The sequence below is a fragment of the Podarcis cretensis genome (assembly GCF_951804945.1).
Source record: "Podarcis cretensis genome assembly, chromosome: 10".
Classification (NCBI taxonomy): Eukaryota; Metazoa; Chordata; class Lepidosauria; order Squamata; family Lacertidae; genus Podarcis; species Podarcis cretensis.
This window is the reverse complement of record NC_137179.1, coordinates 15,872,011-15,878,010: the sequence shown is the minus strand read 5'-3', so window position 1 is coordinate 15,878,010 and position 6,000 is coordinate 15,872,011.

The following is a 6,000-nucleotide window of genomic DNA, read 5'->3' as shown; positions in this document are numbered from 1 at the left end:
AGTGGTCCCTTGAAAGAAGAAAATTCTTCAAGACAAGGTGCTAGAGTTCTGCTAGGGCTTGTTTCTATGATCAAGGTATTGAGGTTGTTATCCCAGAGCTTTTTGCCAGCAGATCTCTTGGGCCAAATCTGGTTATCAGTTGCCAACCCATAAGAAAAAGGAGGGGTGTCATCAAATAAGTGGCAGCAGTGGCAATGGAGCACATTAGTGAGGTGTATGAATCTGTCAATTTCACCAGTTTTTCATATATTTTTTTGAGTCTCCAGTTCCGTTGCCCACATTTCCACATCAGCCTGCAAATTCTTCTTCTTTTAAAAGTCTTCAAATACAGTAGTACCTCGGATTAAATACTTAATTCGTTCCGGAGGTCCATTCTTAACCTGAAACTGTTCTTAACCTGAAGCACCACTTTAGCTAATGGGGCATCCTGCTGCTGCCGCGCCGCTGGAGCACGATTTCTGTTCTCATCCTGAAGCAAAGTTCTTAACCCGAGGTATTATTTCTGGGTTAGTGGAGTCTGTAACCTGAAGTGTCTGTAACCTGAAGCGTATGCAACCCAAGGTACCACTGTACACACATTTATTTTGCAATAAAATGCATCCCCCCCCCGAAAGAATTGGATATATTTTTGTTCCGTCAGACTTTCCTAGCAGGGATGAATGAGTCTCTGCTAAGGGTGTGCCAATTTGTATTTTTTCCTTGCTTGCTTTTTGCGTTTTATTTAACTGCTCTTCAGCTGTTTTTATTGTACATTGGCTTGAGACGTATGTGTGGAATATGAAATAGTAATAAGAATAATAATTAATGACGGATAATAATAAGGTTCGTATGCTATTTCCCCTAATATACACTTTTTGTATGCCTTTGGGGGTGGGTTTGGAAAATTGCAACACAAAACTTGGAGATTTGTATTTCTAAGGATAGCTGAGTTTCAGTTTATGTCTTGGTCCATGTGAATTAGGGAAAATATGAGGGAAATGAGAAATGGAGAGAAACTGAAACTGACAGATTTGTCCATCCCTGAAGTCTGTATATCTCTGAAGTCTCTCTCTCTCTGTGTGTGTGAATTGTACAATAACTTCCCACCTAATCATCTCCTGGTCTTGCTGCTACCACTCTCCAGTAACAGCAATCAACTCCAGCCTTTCCTGCTGCTAAAAGTAAGCCATAGACATTGAATTTCCTTGTCAGATATACCTGGCAAGGTGACTTTAGCATCCTCCCATCGACCTGCTGAGTCCTGTGTTAAAGAATTGCCATCCATTTGCCATTGTCTGACAAACAAGAAGCTGACTCAGCACCTGGAGGCCCTGCTCTTTTATTGACTTTCTGATGTGGCAGCAATGGGTTGAGGGGTTGTGTGCACATTTCCAGCACTGTGCTTTTACTGAGCGAGACCTTGGCACTAACCTCCACTCTTGTTAATCAATGACCTCTCTCTCAACTTCTGAGAGCTTTGACACTTCACACTAGTTGAGGGTGCCTGGATGCTTCATCCCTGTTTAGGCCAGCCGGTGGGTTCTGTTGTCCGACCTCGATATCACGAGGTTTTCCTTGATAATAGGCTCCAGAAACCACATGCCTTTCAGTATCAGCTACTGGGGAACCAAAATGGTAGAAGGATATTGCTCTCAAGCAGGGCTGGCCCAATACATTTGGGCACCTGAGATGAACCACAAAAGAGCTTCCAATCGGGGTGGGGGGGTGAGGGGTGAGTGAAGATATACATCAGGAACAAGGTGGGGATAAAGATCTACATGGGGAACACAGGTGGGAGGAAACCAGCAGTGCTTCCTTTTTGCCAAGAGGCCACTGTAGAGATGGCATGGTGGAGGACCATAATCCTACCCACTATGTTTCCTTTTAAAATCTGTGCATAAAAAGAAATTTTTAAAAAAAACAGTAAATGTAAGTAATGTTGGTACTACACATGAGATGGTCCAAGGACTGCTGTCATTTGTTGTTTCATAACAGCTTATAGATGCTTGGAAAAGCTACAAAGGGTAGTGCAAAAATGCTTTTAGCATAGTCTAGGAAGTGGCTGCACATTGCTTCCTGTATAATTACAGTGGTATCTTGGTTTACGAACTTAATCTGTTCTGGACGTTCGTTCTTAAACCAAAACATTTCTTAAACCGAGGTGTGCTTTCCCTAATGAGGCCTCCCACTGCTGGTGCCCTTCCACCATTCGGCTTCCATTCTTAGACTGAGGTAAAGTTCACAAACCGGGACACTACTTCCGGTTTTGTGGAGTTCGTAAACCAAATAGTTAGTAAACAGGGCTGTTCTTTAACTGAGATACCACTGTATATGCACAGTAGTAATGGTTAGCTGCCTAGCAGTCAACTTTTTTCTTATGGGTCCAGTTATGGAGGAAGTGACACTCAGCTGCTTCCTGCATACCCCAAAAGTGTTGCAGAAAAACTGGGACATCCCCTTTTCCCCACTGTGAGAGCACAGCAGCCATTTTGGTCGCTGTGATCTCATGTGATTTTGCACTGAAATCTGTTTTTTCAGGGCTGCAATCTCGTGTGGGACACATGACTTGCACTGGAGCACAGGCAGGCAGATTTGCATCCCAGTTTTGGGACTCAACCCGTTGGAGGGTATACTTCCTGGTGGAGTGTTGTTATGACACACAACATTTAGTAGTTTCCACAAGCAGCTTTAAATTCTCAAGACAAAAGCGGAAATATCTGTATTCCATTCTGAGTTCTGATTTGAGGGGTGCGAACCAAGGGACTTTGTAAACTGCTAAGCAAAATCCTTAAAATCACCACAAGTGAACACTTTCTCATGAGTAGCTGAACACAAGTGCAATTGACTTGTACCCAGGGACAACAGAACTTGTGAATCATGGTGGATATTATAGGTGAGAGGAACCCCTTCCACAGAGAAGAGGGCATTGGGTTGCGTGTTGAGTCCCACAATGCCACCCCCAAAAAAATTCACACTTCACACATCAATTTTTGTTTAAGGTTTTTGGCATAATTTTGGCCACAACTTTATTCAAAATACAAAAAATGTGAGTGGTTGCTTAGGCATTGGTTATAACTATCTGTCCTTGCCCTCAGGGACAGAGCTGGCCTTCCAGACACTAACGGAAGCCAGTGTGGGAAACCAGTATTGGCTGAGAAAATGAAGCTAGGCACCAGTCCCTCACTTCTCACCCTCATGTTCCTGTGGGGTTTGCACAGCCCAAGTCCGATGCCAGGGACAAGGACGAAAAGAATGGCAAGCCCCTGGATTCCTTTAACGGAATTCCCTTTCCGCATCATTTGGAGGGGTAGGCACTTACCCCTCCAAACACCAATTTAACCAATGTCTAACCGCCATGGAGCCCACAGCTCACCGCCAAACCACTCACAGACCCAACCAAGCTCTCAGCTTGGCCACCACTGCACCCAGCCAAGCCTCATTCCCTGAGGCAGAAAGATGCACGCCATCAGCTCTGAAAAAGGATGCAGCCTGAAAAAGAATCTCAGGATGGGAAATCACATCTCCACCCAGCTCAAAAATCTTTTTAGACACAGCAGAATTGATGCGCTTCCTGGCCCTTTCAGTGGCAGCTGGGCAATGACTACCCTTCCAAACACGTCGTTGCAAAAGCTTTGACCAAAATATTTTTGCTGTCGGCACCACTGCCTGCAGCTTCTCCAGGTCACCCAAAATTGCAGCATGTAGTGAAAAAACAGTCCATGGAAACCAGGTCGTTCTCACCCAGCTGCACCCCAACAGCAGTGGGCGGCCCTTCCAGCAGCACCTGCCTCCGAATCAGCGGCGGGAATTCTGGCCGGCGCATTCCCCGTCTGGACAGCCAAGGCAACTGCAAATGTGGAAGAAGGCCGAGACCCGGTCCCAATCCGGACTGCCGTGCACTGAAGCCAGCCCAATGCATGATGCTGTGCCCCACCATCCAGATGCGGACAGCTGCTAAACCTAAGATAAAACAAGCAAAAATTGTAAGACACCAATAATGTTAACGAACATAACCTTTGAATGCATTTGATTTCCAATGACCTGTATTTTATTTCCACTGCCTTATTAACACGCTTTCCGGCCTTCTCGGTGGTAGTTTGTCTAGGCATTGGTTCCCGACTAGCTGCACCTGATCTCAGCAGGGCAGCACTGACAACTGGGCCTCACCATATCGTCAGTACAAATAAACAGCGTGGGGGAGCAATGAACCAGGATCAGACTCAAGCTCACCCCCAAATGCTCCCAGGGACTCTTGCGTGGCCCTTCCCCTCGAAAGGGGTTGACAAAAGCATGGCGAATCCTTGGATTCCCTTAATGGAATATCTTTGCGCATTGGAGGGGACATGTGCTCCAACCCCCCCTCCAAACCACCTTGAACCAATGCCTTAAATTATTTTGAGTCCAGGGAGAGCTGCCATCAACTCAGTCTTGCATGCAGGAATGCAAACTTATGCTGGAGGAAGACAGCAAACATTCTCGCCCAGCTGTACCACCAGCACTGCGGGAGGACCTGCACAGGTCACACTCGACCGCACCAAAGGAAGGATCTCCTCCCAAAGCATTCCCCATCTGGACATCCAGTATATGTTCACATGGGCAGGAAGACTGAGATGGCGCCCCAGTCCAAACTCGTCAACATGCTTGCCAGCCTAGTGTACAATGCTGTGGCCCAAATGTGCACAGCTACTCCTATGAAAAAAGGAAATAACAGACAAGCATCAGCACAGACATCATTGTGACACTTCCTGATATAACCCTTGTCAGCGTCAGACTTCCAATGACCCGTATTCACAATCCTGTCTACTGACAGGCCCCCAGTGTGCAGCCTTTGCAGCAGCACCTAATTGTAAGGAATGAGGCGTGTTCAGCGGTAAGCAAGCCGCAGGCCATAATAGCTGGTGCACGACGTAAGCACATTGATGCCTGGCTAACGGGAACCCATTTTCATGCACTAGGAGCGGGCCAGCCCCCAGGGAATGAAAAGCCAAATATTCTGTTATCCATAACCGGGCAAGGGCCCTCCTCACCTGTGGCGGGAAGCCTGATTGTGGCACTCCTGCCCACTAAGTCTGTTTTAGAGTTCCCAACTCTAATGACAAGCTCCAAAGGATAAGGAAATGTCCTGAAGCAATAAGCCTCCAGACTCTCAGCCCCGTGCTGGCTCCAACAACCATTTACCCAACCCTCAGTGCGAAAATGCAATGGACTACTGAAAGGAGTCTCGCCTTGATCTTTAACCAGCAGACAAGTTTTAACTTGTTGCAGATACTGCATAGGTAAAAAATGACCAACTTCCTGCCCACTGTCCTATGAGGTTGGAGCCTATTCCAACCTTCCAAGGCCCTGCGCACTACAAACTTTATACAAGGGTCTCTGAAAAATAAAGCTTCAGTGTAACAGACATTGCAGCAGACTGAATTCTGATAGTTATAACCGCATGCCCAATCTGCAGCAGGTGGACCAAATACTGCAGGATCTGCTCAGAGGATGGGGGCCAATTCATCTGAATGGCCGAGGTCTGCCAGCTTAAGGCTAAGAAATCCATCCAGGCCTTCCCATAAGAGCTAAAAGCAGAAGGGGAAATGGAAGCTGCTGCTCTCTGTAATTACTAATTGTTGTCAAAATGCCACAGGTGGTCTGGAAAAGTCTGGCAATAGCTGAGTCTGGAGCCCAGGATCTGAAGCACTTCATCTGAAAATGGGATAGAGTGTCAGCGACATCATTAGAGGATCCCGTAATTTGGAGAGTAGAAAGCACAGTATTAAACCTTAAGCGGCGCAGCTCAAAAGCGTGAGCGGAGGGGCGGAGACTGTGCTAGAGCATGAGGACTGTTTTGCCAAGACGCTCACCACTGCCTGGTTATCAGACCAAAAGCAGATCCGATGGTCACTGAACACCTTGGGCCACATGTGAACTGCTACTACAATGGGGAAAACTCAAGAAAAGTTATGTCACATGATTGCCTCACCACACCGGGCTTGAGGCCATAGCTTTGCACACCAGCAGCCCTTGAAATAAAAA